Source organism: Rhinopithecus roxellana, chromosome 20 (assembly GCF_007565055.1).
Source record: "Rhinopithecus roxellana isolate Shanxi Qingling chromosome 20, ASM756505v1, whole genome shotgun sequence".
Lineage (NCBI taxonomy): Eukaryota > Metazoa > Chordata > Mammalia > Primates > Cercopithecidae > Rhinopithecus > Rhinopithecus roxellana.
This window is the reverse complement of record NC_044568.1, coordinates 57,850,388-57,865,996: the sequence shown is the minus strand read 5'-3', so window position 1 is coordinate 57,865,996 and position 15,609 is coordinate 57,850,388. Positions and strand designations below refer to the sequence as shown.

At 40.3% G+C, this 15,609-nt stretch overlaps 1 long non-coding RNA gene across 1 annotated transcript in view; it reads right to left on the bottom strand.

Annotated features, from left to right (window-relative positions):
• Positions 1-931: 931 nt before the first annotated feature.
• Positions 932-15,609, bottom strand: part of LOC115895290 — a 337,692-nt gene continuing 323,014 nt past the window's right edge. Inside the window, exon 4 of the long non-coding RNA XR_004055500.1 lies at positions 932-1,037. This is a non-coding gene — a long non-coding RNA (uncharacterized LOC115895290). The remainder of the gene's footprint in view (positions 1,038-15,609) is intronic.

Here is a 15,609-nt window from a genome sequence, read left to right as displayed (position 1 = left end):
TATGCTGTTCCTGGGCTCACACATCTGAGGGCTGCAGAGAAAATGAGAGGTTCCCAGAAAGCCTATACTCTCTGCCTTAGGGATCATATAAATCCCACACTTGAGAGTGGACTTGAGAATTCAAGGGCATCATTACTATATCATCTTATTCTGCAGTTTTGAGGCTAATGAAATAATTTAAGTAGCAGATTATGTCCATGATGCAAAAGATGTTCACAGAATAAAAAAGACACATTTCACTCTAGGTAAATGATGTAGCACAGACCAGCATGTAAGAGATTTTCAGTTTAAATTCAACTCAGATTAGACTCCATTATTTATCATGATTAATAATTTGAATTATTTTTAATGAAGGTAATCATCTTATTTTGATCACAAATTAATCTGAGTAATCTACAACTCACTCACCTCAAATCTGCTCCTCAGCCTAAATCTCAATTAATGTCCCCAAAACTCTAAACCGGAGCCTTAGAATTATCCCTGCCATGTGAATCTTCTTCCTCCCTCTCTTTCTCTTTCTCCTCTTTATTAAAAAGTCTCTCCAGTCCACTTTTTATCTCCACTGACATTTTCTTTGTCCAGTGATTCTTAACCTTTTTAACATTATCATCTTCCTAAAATGCCTTTTAACACATTTTTTTCTCATGTCTTCCAGTGAAATTTTAATGTCAGAGATAAACACTGTATATCTGGTAATGCACTGTGTGCATAGCTGTGCTTTACACATTTAAAAGCTAAACTTGTTATCACCCCTCAAGAACCAAATGTTGAACCCTAGGGTGATATCACTCTGTTGAGAAGATTTGCCTTTATCCAGTTCACTATCATCTTACTCGTGCTCAGCCCCATGCCATCAACCCAACCCTAGCAACCTCGGGCTCCAAAGTGCTGAGCAACTTCTCTGCACATTCCCGCAGCTTACTGTGTCCTGCTGTCCTTATGGTCTGCTTTGGCTGTTGTCCACCACACCATGAAAAAGTACTTCTGTAGACTCCCTGAGCCACAGGATACCTGTAGGCTTTTGAAGACTTGAGATTCTTGCCCGAAGGAAAAAAAAAAAAAAACATATTTTACACAGGTTACCTCCACTCCCTGCCCCCTTCTTCATTACTCTCTCTTCCCCATCTTCTTCTGGTACAAATAAAACATTTCTCTCCTCACCTAGCCCATATAGATGCTTTCATAGTCTAAGCCACATCTCAGTAGGACTTATCAAGGAATGGTATCTGAACACATAGAAGGCACCCCAGGAAGGAGTTTGGACAAATGCAACTGCCTCCAGTCTCTTTCTTTTCTTTCCTTTTTTTTTTTTTTCACAGAGTCTCACTCTGTAGCATAGGCTGAAGTGCAGCGGCACAGTCTCAGCTCACCCCAACCTCTGCCTCTTGGGTTCAAGCAATTCTCATGCATCAGCCTCCCGAGTAGCTAGGATCACAAGGACATGTCACCACGCCCAGCTAATTTTTGTATTTGTAGTAGAGACAGGGTTTCACCATGTTGGCCAGGCTGGTCTTGAACTCCTGGCCTCAAGTAATTCGCCCATCTCAGCCTCCCAAAGTGTTGGGATTACAGGCATGAGCCACACTGCACCTGGCCCTGCCTCCAGTGTCTTACACCTGTGCTCCTGCAATAATCTCGTTGTTTCTGACATCCCTTTCTAAAATATACATATCATTATTATACTCTTTAGTAGCCAAGATTCTCTAAAAGAAATCTTATCATTTTACTCTTCTTTCAAAAATTATTGAATGGCCACTCTTTGCCATCAAGAGAAGAAAGTGTAACGATAATAATGATGATAATAGCGTCATATACAAAAACTATCAGGATATGGCTGCTATTGTCTTCTTATCCCCATTGCTCATCATATTCTGTTCTTTTTCCAGTTTTCTGTACACCCGTATTTTTTAGATTCCATCTGCACTTTCAGGAAATCTCTTCTTCATCCTCAAAATCCAGCTGATACGCAACCATAAACTGGGCCAAGCTCCCAAAACTCTGTACTTTTATGGCCTTCCAAGTAAACTTTTATATTAACAGTCATTATGATACATAATAATTGATAGTATCTATAGTTTCTTCTGCCAGGCAGAGTTTATCTAAATACCTAGTGCTTGGCACACAGTGGCCACTCATTAATTATTTGTTGAATTGAACTGCACTGTCTTACAAGGATGCATGATCTAAAAAGAATGCAATTGATTAAGAATCCGACAGATCTTTAAAGACAAAGATGAAGGTCTTTGAGAACTATGATCTCACAAGCATGGCTTCCAGATACACGCAGGTGGGAGAGAAGCTCTTTCCATTAGGGGTAGAAGCCCTTCTCCTGTCCTGTGGCTGCTGTAAAGCCCAGAACACAAAACTGCCATAACATAATGACAAACAAAAGCTGCAAAATTAAATTCAAGCTCATCTTGCAATTTTGTGTTTAGCCTTCTGTTGCCAACTAGGAGGTGCTTACACAACAGCTTAAGGGTTTACCACTAATGCCTTCCTTAAGACAGTATTGTCTGCTGGCAGTCAAAGCTCTACACTAAATTACTGGTTTTGGTGGTGGGTGTGTTAGCAGATAGGGAAAAGGCAGAAAAAAAAAAACCAATGGGATTAATCTTTCAGCTGTAATTCATTGTTGCTGGGTGAGAAGAATAACTTTTGAGTTTCATTATGGCTCCAAATGAAATGGATGGAAACATCCCCCTCCCTAGACTATATTATGAGCCTTAATTTGGGGTTTGTTAAATGTAGGCTTATTCTCTCTCCTCTGAACTTGACCATGTTCATTCCTCAAGCTCAGGAGAAAGGGGACTTCATATCTTTCCCTGGATTGTCTCCAGATCTCAAGTTTACATTTGATTTCACGAACAAGAACTATCTCACCAAAATCACTATTAGTGTGAATTGTAGTTGACTTTGACACTTCTCTCGAATTCACTGAAAATTTCTGCCTAAACTGTGATTCTAAAAAAACATCATGATAGATGGATTGTGTTAATGGAGTGGGAACAAACTGGACTGGTTAAGGCTAGGGAGGAATTTTGCTTTAATCTGGCTGGGGAAGAGATGAATGCCATGTGGTGAAAAACAGGGCCTTGGAATCAGTTTGATCTGAGTCTATAATTTATGCTTTTGCAAGTTCATTTTTTCAAGTAGACTTTTTTACTGAAGTCTAACATATATAAAGGAATATCCCAAATTATAAGTGTACAGCTAGACTAGTCTTCACAGGCTAAGCACACCCATATATCTATTAGGTTGGTGAAAAATTAATTGCGGTTTTTGTAATTGCCATTACTTTCAATGGCAAAAATGCATTTACTTTTGCACCAATTGCACCCAGATAAATGAACATTACAATTAACACAGGAGCTCTGCTCATGTAACCTTGGTCTCTACCAAGCCTCAATGTAACAATTATCCTGACTTCCATCACCCTGCATTAATTTTGCTTGATTTGTTGTAGAATCATACAACATGAACTATTTTGTGGCTAGTTTCCTTTACTAAAAATAATATTGGTGAGATTCATCCATGTTTGTATATAGCTATAATTCATTCATTCTCAGTATTGTATAGTATGCCATTGGATAACATACCACATTCATTTTGTCTATTTGATTGTTGATAGATAGATATTGAATTGTTTCCACATTAGAGCTATTACAAGGAGTTCTTCTATGAGCAGTCTATGAACATGTCTTTAGGTGAACGTGTGTATGTGTTTCTGAAAAAGTACCTAAGGGTGAAACTGCTAAGTCACAGAGTAACTTATGTTCACCTTATCCTGACCTCAATTTCAAATTCACCCTTCCTACTCTTCTTGGGTGACATTAAACAAGTCACTTACAATTCTCCAGCCTATTTCTCCATCAGAGAATGGACAGAGTTCATGTTAAAAAGTTGTTTTGAATATAAAATCAAGTGGCCAGGCACAGGGGCTCACGCCTATAATCCCAGTACTTTGGGAGGCCAAGGCGTGCGGATCACAAGGTCAAGAGATTGAGACCATCCTGGCCAACATGGTGAAACCCCATCTCCACTAAAACTACAAAAATTTAGCTGGGCATGGTGGTGTGCACCTGTAGTCCCAGCTACTCAAGAGGTTGAGGCAGGAGAATTGCTTGAACCCCAGAGGCGGAGGTTGCAGTAAGCTGACATTGCATCACTGCACTCCAGCCTGGCAACAGAGTGAGACTCTGTCTCAAAAAATAATAATTATTATTATTATTATTATATTATTATTCATTCAAGTAACTTAAAGCATCTGGCACAGTTCTGATGTATAAGTAATATTTGTCCCAAACATGTTTAATGCCCACATAATCATCTACATGCTCCCCTATCTTTTCTGTCCTGTCTGAAGATCAATTTGAACATATGACATGAGTTTTGGCCAGTGGGATGTGAATGGAAATGAGTTGTGTAGCTTCTGGGTCACCCATTCAATTCTCTCTTCTCTGCTTCAGAGCCCTGGAAAGCAAGTGTTGAAGCAGTGGCATCACAAGACGATGGGGTTCTCTAGGGTCGCCAAGGAACCGTATGGAGTCGAAACTTCGCCAACTGGCATTGACATGTTATATGAACAAGAAAGAAATTTTTGCAGTGTTGAGTCACCGATATTTCTAGGTTACATTATTACTGCAGCATACCGTAGACTATCTGGAAAAATACAATAATCAAAGGATGAGATATGGCTCTGCCCCAGTGAAACCACTAGCATTTCCCTTCAAAGAGTGGTATGACTCAGGTTCAACACAGACATCACATATTACTTCATTTCTGAATGACAAGGAAATCTTTTCTTACACTAAAGAGGAAAATTTGAAAGTGATCTTTTGCTGGAATGTGTTAATTGAAGAATCTCTCTTCTCTGTTAAGAAACCAGATTGTAGTTCCAAATTTGTGTCTGATGTGCCCCAAACATAGCATTGCCTTCTAAAGAGAAGGCCCTTGGTGATTATTAGTTAAAAAAAATAAAATTCTCTCCCACCAGGTTCAAAGCCAGCCTCATTCTTTTGTTCCTGTAAAGACTTTCTTTCTTCATGTTCCCTGGTGTCTACATGGCCTATGAGCTTTCTCCTAATGATTAAACTCCTAAAAATACTACAAAGCATGCTTAATAAGGCTTTTGTATTTTTCTGGTTGCTATAGAGACTATTTAGCATAGGACTTTAAGTACATGTAAATATGTATTTTGGGTAGTGTTTAAAGACACGTATAATTTACCCAGCCATAACAGCTACTTCAGAGTGTTGCAGTTCAGTATGATAAGGCATATGTAAAGCATTGTATAGTGTGTTATTTATACTTATTTACTTAACAGCCTACAGCAGCTTCTTCCATTGTGTAAAGGAAACAGGCATTTACCCTGTTTTAACAATGAATTTCATTTACTCCACTGTAGCAACTGATAGTCTTGGGCACCATGCAGGCTGGTAAATATGCAATTGGTATAATGTTGATGCAGGAAAGAAACCATGTTGACAGAGAGTTACTAGGAAAACAAAGGGTCCTGCTGATGAAGTCTTGAGCTCATTAGAGAAGCTGTTAAGTGAGCTACTCTGGCAGGAGAGGAAACCCCTGGAAAGAGGCCACTATCTGCTTTGAAGTCCCCCCAAGGGATGTACCCATGAGTGAAACAACAGAGATAATAAGAGCAACAACTAACAGTTATTAAGTAAATTTGACTATCGACTGCAGGCATGGTGCTAAGTGCTTCACATTCATGATCTCATTTAATCCTTTCAACACCTTAACTCTGAAATGAGTACTGTCATTATCTTCACTTGTTGCATAAGGAAATTGAGTCAGAGAGGTTACACAACTTGCCCAAGATCATCGCAGGCAGATGGTGGATCCGGGAGTCAAATCCCGTACATGTTCCTCCAAAGCTTGTGCTTTTAAATGTTGCTTCATATCATTGATGTTCCATCAGGGATTTCTCGAGCCTGCATCAAGCTTTGTCAACAATGTATCCACTGGACCTTCATTACACACATTTTCCAAGCACACTGAGTTTTGGGCAATGTTCAGTTCTACTATCTAAAAAAACAGACAAGATCTCCACTGTCTGGATATTTTACACATGTCACCTTTTAAGCCTCATGCATCTTCAGCTCACAGACTTCATCACCCTTGTTCAGACAAGGAACTAACTCTCAGGACAGTCCTGTCCAACATGCACAGTACGCATGCAGAAGAGCCAGTACTCAATACCAGATCAGGTATAATTCAAACAACCTTCTCATTATTAAAAAAAAAAAAAAAAAAAAAAAAAAAAAAAAAAGCACAGATACACATGTTACTCAACTATGGGACAAGCTGTTCCCCAGGGGATGTTTGACAATACCTGGAGACATTTTTGGTAGCCACAGTGGGTGGGGGAAATACTATTGACGTCTAGTAGGTAGATGTCATGAGGATGCTGTTAAACATCCTACAATGCACAGGACAGCCTCCCACAACAAAGAATTATCCATCTGCAAATGTCAATAGTGCTGAGGTTGAGAAATGCTGACTTCATGTAATTAAATACAGGCCAAGATGGAACAGGCAACATTATGTCAGTTGAAGTCAAGTTGAAATTATGCTGGTTGTTCATTTATCTGCTAAGCTGGAAAAATGGATTTTATGATTTAGAATTTTAAAACTTTGAATAGTCAAGTCTTCATTTGTATACCCAGTTGTTTCAGAAAGGCATCTAAAATGTACTCATACCCCAAAATATGTTCAATGAAACTTGTGATCAGTATGGACCCTTCTAGCATCTGAAATGAGATCATAAGAGGCTCTGAGCTCATTCAGATACAGAGAAAGCCAATGAAGAATGTTTATCTAGATACTAAGCTTGATGAAGGCAAGAAATTGTCTGGTTAACTGCAGTTTTTGTCTTTCCAATTACAATAGCTAGCACATGGTCAATGCTTGCTCACTACATAGTCTAGTGAGTAACTGGTTCCCAGTAAGAACCATGTAATGACTCCAGATGAATCCACCCTATCTCTCCTCCCCAATCTTTTCCTTATATCGCTCACAACTATGTACTCACTGAGTCAGTCAATCAGTTAATAAATATCTACTGCATATGCATTTCCTCTGGGATCTTTACCAGACTGGAACTTGTTCTCATCACTATTTTGATTTCTGACAAAGTGAAAAATCTAGTTTCATTTTTGCAAAATACATTAAGCTCTGTAAGGACAGATGAATCTTCTCCGGTTTATTTAGAGCTGCATCCTTGAATGTGTCCACTTCTAGGATAGCATCTGGCATATAGGAGTTGTCCATTGAATATTTGTTGGCTAACAAGATAAATGAAATTACCATATTATATGATGATGGGAAAACCCAGAAAACAGGAATAAAATTCAAGAAGAACCAGACTACTTACAAAATAGAAACACCAGGGTAAAACCAGTTCTAGACAAGTGTTGGATGGGTATACACAGGTACAAGCTATACCTGCAGGATGGAGAATGGAAAGGCATTCTAGAAGAGAAAGAAGTCCAGGGAAGTCTGAGGAGTGGAGACACCTGATAGCTACCCTTTTGGCAAGATTCATTGTCCACTTACAGTCATCACTGGGGCTGCCTTGAGGGGAGCAAGCCTTATGTCTTTGCTATTTATACTTTGTTCCCTAATGGATCCAACCTTCTGATAGTTGTTAGAGATATGGCCCTGGATTAACAGAAGGCCTTCCCTGAACTTTAGGATTCACCCTGAGAAGTAAGAATAAACACAATTATCTTTTATGGAGCATTTTTCCGTGTGTCAGATGCTGAGCCAGGTAGTTTATTTCTATTCTGTTACAACTTAATCTTAACTGAAACACCACAAGGAAGGTACAACCATTCCCATTTTGCAGTCGAGGAAGCTAAGAGTCAACTTTGCATAATGGCTAATTGCTTTTGGCTTTACAAAATAATGCATTCTAAGGAGAGAGTGTGAAGTTTCTGGGAGGGAACTCCAGCTAAGAGACTGGTGATGATCTTATAATGCACTGTTGGTCCTTCATGTCATCATGGGCCTAGCTCAGCTCCAATCATGCAGCTTTGCTGGGATTCCCAAGCAGGAAGTATCTAAGCAGGAAGCTTGAAGTGGTTAAGAGGTTTTGAAAAAATTAGCCAACCCAGAAGAGCCATAATGAAAGGAGGTCAGCAGTGTCAATCATTGAGTCCAAAAGGATGTAAGGAACTCTAGGATAAATATCCAGCTGGTGTGGACCATGGGCATGAGATAGAGAGCAGTCCAGTTGTCAGTGGAAGGAGGACCTCACATCTGACAGGTGCACAAGCATTAGGTTTATACAATTCTAGGAGAGGACTGCAGGACACATAGTCCAACCCTGGACATCTCGGCTATCTTGAATTAGATGAGAGGTCCATACTGCAGCCCGTGGGATAGACACAGTTTCAAGATGCACTTGGAGCATCAAGCGAAGGAACATTAGGATTAGGAAAATCTCTGATGGAAAGAAGAGGGAAGGAAGAATCTGTTTGGCAAGTATTTGTTGAGATTTTCTTATGTGCCTGCCACTGGGAATATAGTTGTAGGCAAGAAACAAACGCTATCTCCACCGAGTTTGCAGTCCAGCAAGATAGACAAATGAGATATAGGTAACCTTCTGGTCAGCCCTGCTACAACATTCACCAATGGAGAAGCTGCAGCTGATCTTCTATGATTTTGCTACTCAAAATGTGGTTCACAGACCAGCACTATCAGCATCACCTGGGAGTTTATTAGAAAAAAAAAAAAATCTCAGGCCTCATCCCAGAGCTCCAGAATCAGATTTTGCACTTTGGCAAGATCCCAGGGGACCCCTATTTTCATTAAAGTTTGAGAAAAGGTGGTCTGCAAGCCCTCCTTCCAGAGCACAGTCTTTGGTGTACACCACCAGCAAATGGGGGTCTGTCATCTCCTGCCACAGACGTCCTCAGAGATATGAAGGTTATACCAGATTCAGCAGAGAACAGGCAAAGGGGAAGCAAAGTGTATTCTCAAGAGCTCCTGGAAATAATTACCGTTCTCTTAATAATAAATGAATAGGCTGCAGTCCCAGAACACATTGAGAACAAAGCAAAACATGTCAATATAAAATCTAGCAAATAAAACAATCAATTTAAAATAGATTTCTCTAAATGGTTTGCCTGCTTGGGCTAAGTGCCCCGCCTCTGGGCTCACATAGCATATTGTGCTTATTCCTGCCTCAGTTCTTACTTTTTGATCTTGAACTTTCCTGACTATAATTTCTTTGAGGACCCTCTTCCGTGAACAGATAAGAAAAGGATCCTGGCCCTGAAAAGGATTAGAGGCAGCTGTAAAAGGCTAAAAGAATAGTTCTCTATGTGACATACTTTCAAAAGAAGAATAATACAGGCAGTTCCAAATTCCTTCACAAACATGGGCTGAAAGGTTCACTCCCCATCTCCATTACCCAAAACCTCCCACCCCCTTGGAACATTCTAGACTCTCAATGTCCTGTGTCAGCAATTAGTATTTGCCAATACAGTGAGTGGAGTCTGTTCTCTTCTGAGACTTTATGTACATTCACCAAAGACAACAGAAGACACTCACATATCTATGCCCTTTGATGGTGCCTTCCCATACCAACTCTGGCTTGGCCACATAACTTGTTTCTACATACAGGACAGAAGCAAACTCAATACAAACAGAAACTTAAGGAAACATTTCCATTTACTCTCTCTTGTTCCCTTGTCTTCAGTAGGAGCCTGAACAAGCCTGGATTTGCCCACTGGAGGATGAGAAGACACATGACGCAGAGTTCAGAACACATAGAAGACTCCAATTAAGATCAGCAAAGCTGCTTAACCAGCCCACACCTACCTACCCACAGAGAAATAGATGAGCTCTACCAAGCCCAGTTCACCCCAGTGGAAATGACTATCCATCTGCATATGCAAAGCTGAATAAATGCTTATCACTTGAAACCACTGGGTGTGGGGTTGTTTGTTATGCAGCAGTAGCTAACTGCTACAAGCCACCAAGTAGAAGATGCTTCCCTTCAGAGAACACCTAATTTCTTTTACATACAAACCCACTTTGCATTTGAATTTCTTGCTAAAGCTGAGCAGGCTTTAGCTATGAAAAAAAGGTAAAGAAAAAAAGTCATAGAAACAGACCTTGCCTTCAAGTATGCTCATATTTTGATGACACCTAGAAGGTCACTTAGAAACTGCTTTGAGTAAATAAATTATTCCCAGAGGCTATTAAGAACATTTTTAGGGTCAATTTTGCTTCATATTGTCTATGAAGGAAAACTCTGTAAATTAAATATTGTGTGAATATGAGTAGTGGAAAACAAATTGAACTAATTTAAAAATTTTAGGGAGTAAGTAATTAAAGGTGCACATGGCAGGATTTTTTTAGTTGTAAAGGACAAAAACCAAATTTAAACCAACATAAGCCAAAAATAAGGCACACATTGATTCATGTGACTGAGGAATCATCCAAGGATGTTCGATTTGAGTCAAAATTGAATCCTGAAACTTCACTGTGTTCTGTTGTTTCCATCTTTGCCATAGGCCCATGTGTCCTTCAATCCTCTGGGAAAGATGTCCATTTAGCCCATCTCCCCAAATTCCAAATTCTCTCCTGTTCCAAATTCCAGGCTCTAGAGCTCTGACTTCAAATTTCAAATAATCAATGAAAGGAAACCTGATTGTCCGGCTGCAGGTCAGGTGTGTACCTCTGATCTCATCTTCTGTCATATGGCATGCAGACAGCGTGGTAGACCTGGCCACTCTCAGATAGGACCATTGCACAAACACCCCCAAAGCTAATGTCACCTGAGACATTTTTCCTCTCTCCCCTCACTGTTCTCCAACATTCATTTTCCATACATAGGATCGTGTTGAAAATGTTCGCAAACTGAATATTTGTTTTTAAAAGGATGGGTGACATAAAACCTCTGTCATTTTATTTTCCTCTTATGTCTGTTTTGCTTTTAAATAAATACATTCATCTCATGGAATGAAGGGGAAAGAAAGACAAGTGGAATGTTAATACCTAAAGTTAGACTGTTAATAATCTCAGAGGCTCTGTTCCTGACAAGATGTGTGACTTTCTAAAAGTGACTTCACTTCTCAGAGCACCGTTTTCTGAGCTATTAAATTATCAGCAGACGTTATAAAGTCTACCTGGGATAGTGGCTTCAGAGCATCTATAAAGCTCTAGATAAAAGCGAGTTCTAATTCAATGACAATAATGACGACTGCTATCACCACTGTTACTGCAAATGATGACAATAACATATGACGTGGGGCTCAGGATTCAACAAGGTTTGGTTACTCATGAAACAAACCGTGACAGCTGAGTGTCTCTTCCAATGTCTTTGAACCTCACTCGGTGGCCTTCAGTCTGATGAGCTGGCTGTGCTCTCCCAACTTCTGCCTTAGTGTTTGTTTATATCTTTGCATGTATGTGCGTATCTCTGATTTCCGACTTTATTTCTCTGCCTCCTTCCCTCTGACTCTATCTTTGTCTCTCACTCCCTCTCCTCTCTTTCTGTCGTTATTTGTCTGTCTTCTGTCCTCTCTTAGTTTCTTACTCTGTCTCACTTCCCCAGGTTCCTCTGTCTACCTCCCTTTCTCTCTCTTTCACTCACCCTCTCTAGTGGCCTTGGCACTAGATGGATTTCCCCACCTTGATTCTGCCACCCAATCTGGCAGGACATGTGCTTCCTTTTCCCTGTCACAAGCAACTGTGTCCTGTCTTGACAGCTTAAACAACAACGAAGTAGTTTGTGCCAACCTCTGGATGCTTAAGCCAACATGGTCTAGCTGACCTTCTGCAAGGGGAAGGGTTCACCCAGTTTGCTAAACCTGAGCCCGTGTGAGCACCAAGGCACCAAGGGGTCACCTGGCTTCTGTCACCCAGACAGAGGTCCCACCCATTCCCTGGAAACCCCTAGGAGCAGGGATGCTAAAGCAGATATCCTGCTGTTTGTTAATAGTGGGCAGGTGGGGGAGTTTCCTGGCTTGGCTTTCATGACTCTGAAAAGGTTGAATCATTATTAAATGTCTAGAGAATGTGAAGCTGGCACCTAGCCCTGTGTTTTCTGTAATATCAATTATTCCCGGAGAACACTGCTGCTTGTTGGGCTGGGAGGTCCCAAGAAAGAGGGAAGTATCACCAACTCACCTCTAAGCTGCAGAAACAATATTGCCAAGGTAAGAGACTATGTGGGTAATCCTGAGAAATACTCAAGGGAAGGGGAGGGATGACGGGATGACACTGACTAGGTGGGTGAGCTAGGAAGAACAGAGATGACCAGAGGGCAGGTAACCCACAGAAGAGCTGTTGACTGTTCCCCTGAACTGATTAGACAGATGTCCAAGAAGGCCCTATTCTGTGAATGGTGCTTGTCTATAAACTACTGGACTGTCTTCACATCTCTGGGAAGAAAATGTAATTACTATTTTTGTCTCTAGAAATTTTGGTCCTGTGCACAACCACAATTCCCATCTGCATACGTGTGTCTTTTTACCATGGATCTCCAGGTCAGACCTCTGCTCTGAATTCCAGAATTCTGACTCTATCAGCTTCTAGCTGTCTCCCCTCTACGATGTACCAAGAGCACTTCAGATTCAATATGCCTAAGACTAAACTCAATTCTCCCCACCCAAGCCTGGTCACTGCTCTCTCTCAGGAAATGACCCCACCTGTCTGTTGTCCATATACTTTATAAAACTTTTTTTTTCTTTTTCTTTTTTTTTTTTTTTTTTGAGACAGAGTCTCACTCTGTCTCCCAGGCTGGAATGCAGTGGCTCCATCGTGGCTCATTGCAAGCTACACCTGCCAGGTTTATGCCATTTTCCTGCCTCAGCCTCCCGAGTAGCTGGGACTACTGGCGCCTGCCACCACGCCCAGCTAATTTTTTGTATTTTTAGTAGAGATGGGGTTTCACCATGTTAGCCAGGATGGTCTCGATCTCCTGACCTCGTAATCCACCCGCCTCGGCCTCCCAAAGTGCTGGCATTACAGGCGTGTGCCACTGTGCCCAGCCACTTTATATAACTTTTAAAGCATAATCAAGAACATATGAAAATAAGATAAAATATAACATATAAGATAAAAATAAGATATTATATATGTATATTATGTATATACATGTATTTTATACATATGTGTATTATACATATATACCTTGTACATTTTATATGTATATTATACATATCTTATACATATTATATATTATACACATATACATATACATCTTATGCATCTTATATATGTATATATTTTATATCTTAGGTATAATATATTAAGCATAATATCTTATGTATAAGATATTATATATGTATATAGATAAGATATAAAATATATTATCTTCTCCCTGGCTTTACGCAAAAAGTAGCACAATACACAGAGTTCTACCTCACTTTCTTTTACTTAACAATATGCCTTAGAGATTGTTTCATTTCAGTACACAAACTGATGCCTCATTTTTACAGCTGCATAGTGTTCCATTCTACGGGTCTTCCCTAGTTTAGGTAAATCAGTCACTGGTCAAAGTTCTCACCCTCTCCATTTCCTTCAACTCTTTAGCCAATCCCTCCCTAAGTCCAATCAATTTACCATCCAACCATTTCTCTGAAACATCCTATCACCTCATTGTCATGTCCACTTCAGCCCAGATGTAACAGCCTCATGGCCAAGCTCTCACCTGGACAAAGGCAACAGCTTCTGACTGATCTCTCTGCAATCAGCCCTCCATAGCCAGAGAGAACCTTCCAAACTCCGACCAAGGAGTCCCTTGCCTGCTCAGAACCCTTCAATTACTCTCAACATAATGACCCAGATATCATCAAAAAGCCCTAGAAGGCATGCTCTGGCCACCTTCTTCTCTCTGCTTCAGTGCTGAATGTTTCCATGTTCCGTGAAAATATCACACTTCTTTTTGCATACATTACTCCTTTAATCTGGAAGACTTTTCACATCCTCTGAAATTCCATCCTCTGGCTATCATTTATTTTTCATGTAACTTCTGCATAGGCAATACATTCACAGGATTCATAAATCCAAAGTCTAAACATCCACAGAGAATAAATTATCCATCTCATGCTGCCCACATCCACCCAATTCTCCCCATACCTTATCCCCACCTCCATATACTTCAAGAGATTTTTAAAGCATATTCAAGTACCTATTCATACATATATTCTCTCTTTCCTGGCTTTACAGAAAGGGTAGCATACTATGCACATAGATCTGCACCTTGTTTCCTCTTGTTATTTAGCAATATAGCTTAGAGATCGTTTTACTTCAGTACATAAACTGATGCATCCTTTTTAGAGCTATGTAGTATTCCATTCTATAGATATCCCATAATTTATGTAAACTGTTCCCAAAGTGATAGGTACTAATATTTTTCTATTTCAAATAATACTGAGGACAATAATATTACACATTTCATTGCAAGCAGGTAAAGCTAGAAGAAAAACCCAAGAAAATAAACATTTGTTTAAAAGTTGATGTATTTGCAATTGTGATAAATGTTGCTTAAGTGCCCTTCATGAGGGTTTCAAATGACATTCTCACTCACGAGAGCCTGATAGCCACACTCTTACTAACAGATAGTTTTTCTTTTCTATCTGGTAGAATAGATTCTACCAGACATTTTTTAAAGACATACAGATTTGATAATTAACCAGTGTGACCCTTGCATATAATGAGATTTGAGTGGCACACCAGGATATACAAATTGAGTTAGACTAAGGATGCCAAGACCTGGACAGCCCATGGCCAAGGGCATCAATGTGCCAGCAAAACTCTCTGTCACACCAGTTAGAAAAATGCAATTTCAAGAAAAACATGTTTGTTTGTTTGTTTCTGGTTTTTGTGTTTTGTTTTGTTTTGTAACAGAGTTTCGCTCTTGTTGCCCAGGCTGGAGTGCAGTGGTGTGATCTCGGCTCACTGAAACCTCTACGACCCGGGTTCAAGCGATTCTCCTGCCTCAGCCTCCCAAGTAGCAGGGATTACAGGTGCTCACAACCACACCTGGATAATTTTTGTATTTTTAGTAGAGATGGGGTTTAGCCATTTTGGCCAAGCTGGTCTCGAATTCCTGACGTCAGGTGATCCACCCGCCTTGGCCTCCCAAAATGCTGGGATTACAGGCATGATCCACTGTGCCTGACTGAAAAATATTATTTTCATCCCAATTTTATACTTTTAAAAATGGCTTCTTAATCCAATTAACATAGGGGCATATTTGAAGACAGTGGAATTAGGTGGAGTGACCAATGAATGCAAGAAAAAAAAGAGACTGGGAAGGACACATAGGCCTCGGTTATAAAGAAAAAAAGAAAAAAAAAAAAGCTCCCCCCCCCCCCCCCCCGCCGTGCTATGCATGCACAGGTGCAATAGTCAGCCACTTGACAGCATACAGAGTGGTTACCTGACAAGACAGGCTAAGGCAAGAGGCTTTGGGGTGACAATGAGACAGAGCACAGATTGGAGACTCAGTCCTGCAACAAACCCCAAATCTAGCCTCAGCTGTGCAGCCTCATTCGAGGTGACCTGACCTCTCTCCATGACTCAATTCCTCTATTTGTAATATACAAGAGAATAATTTCTTAGAGTTGTTAG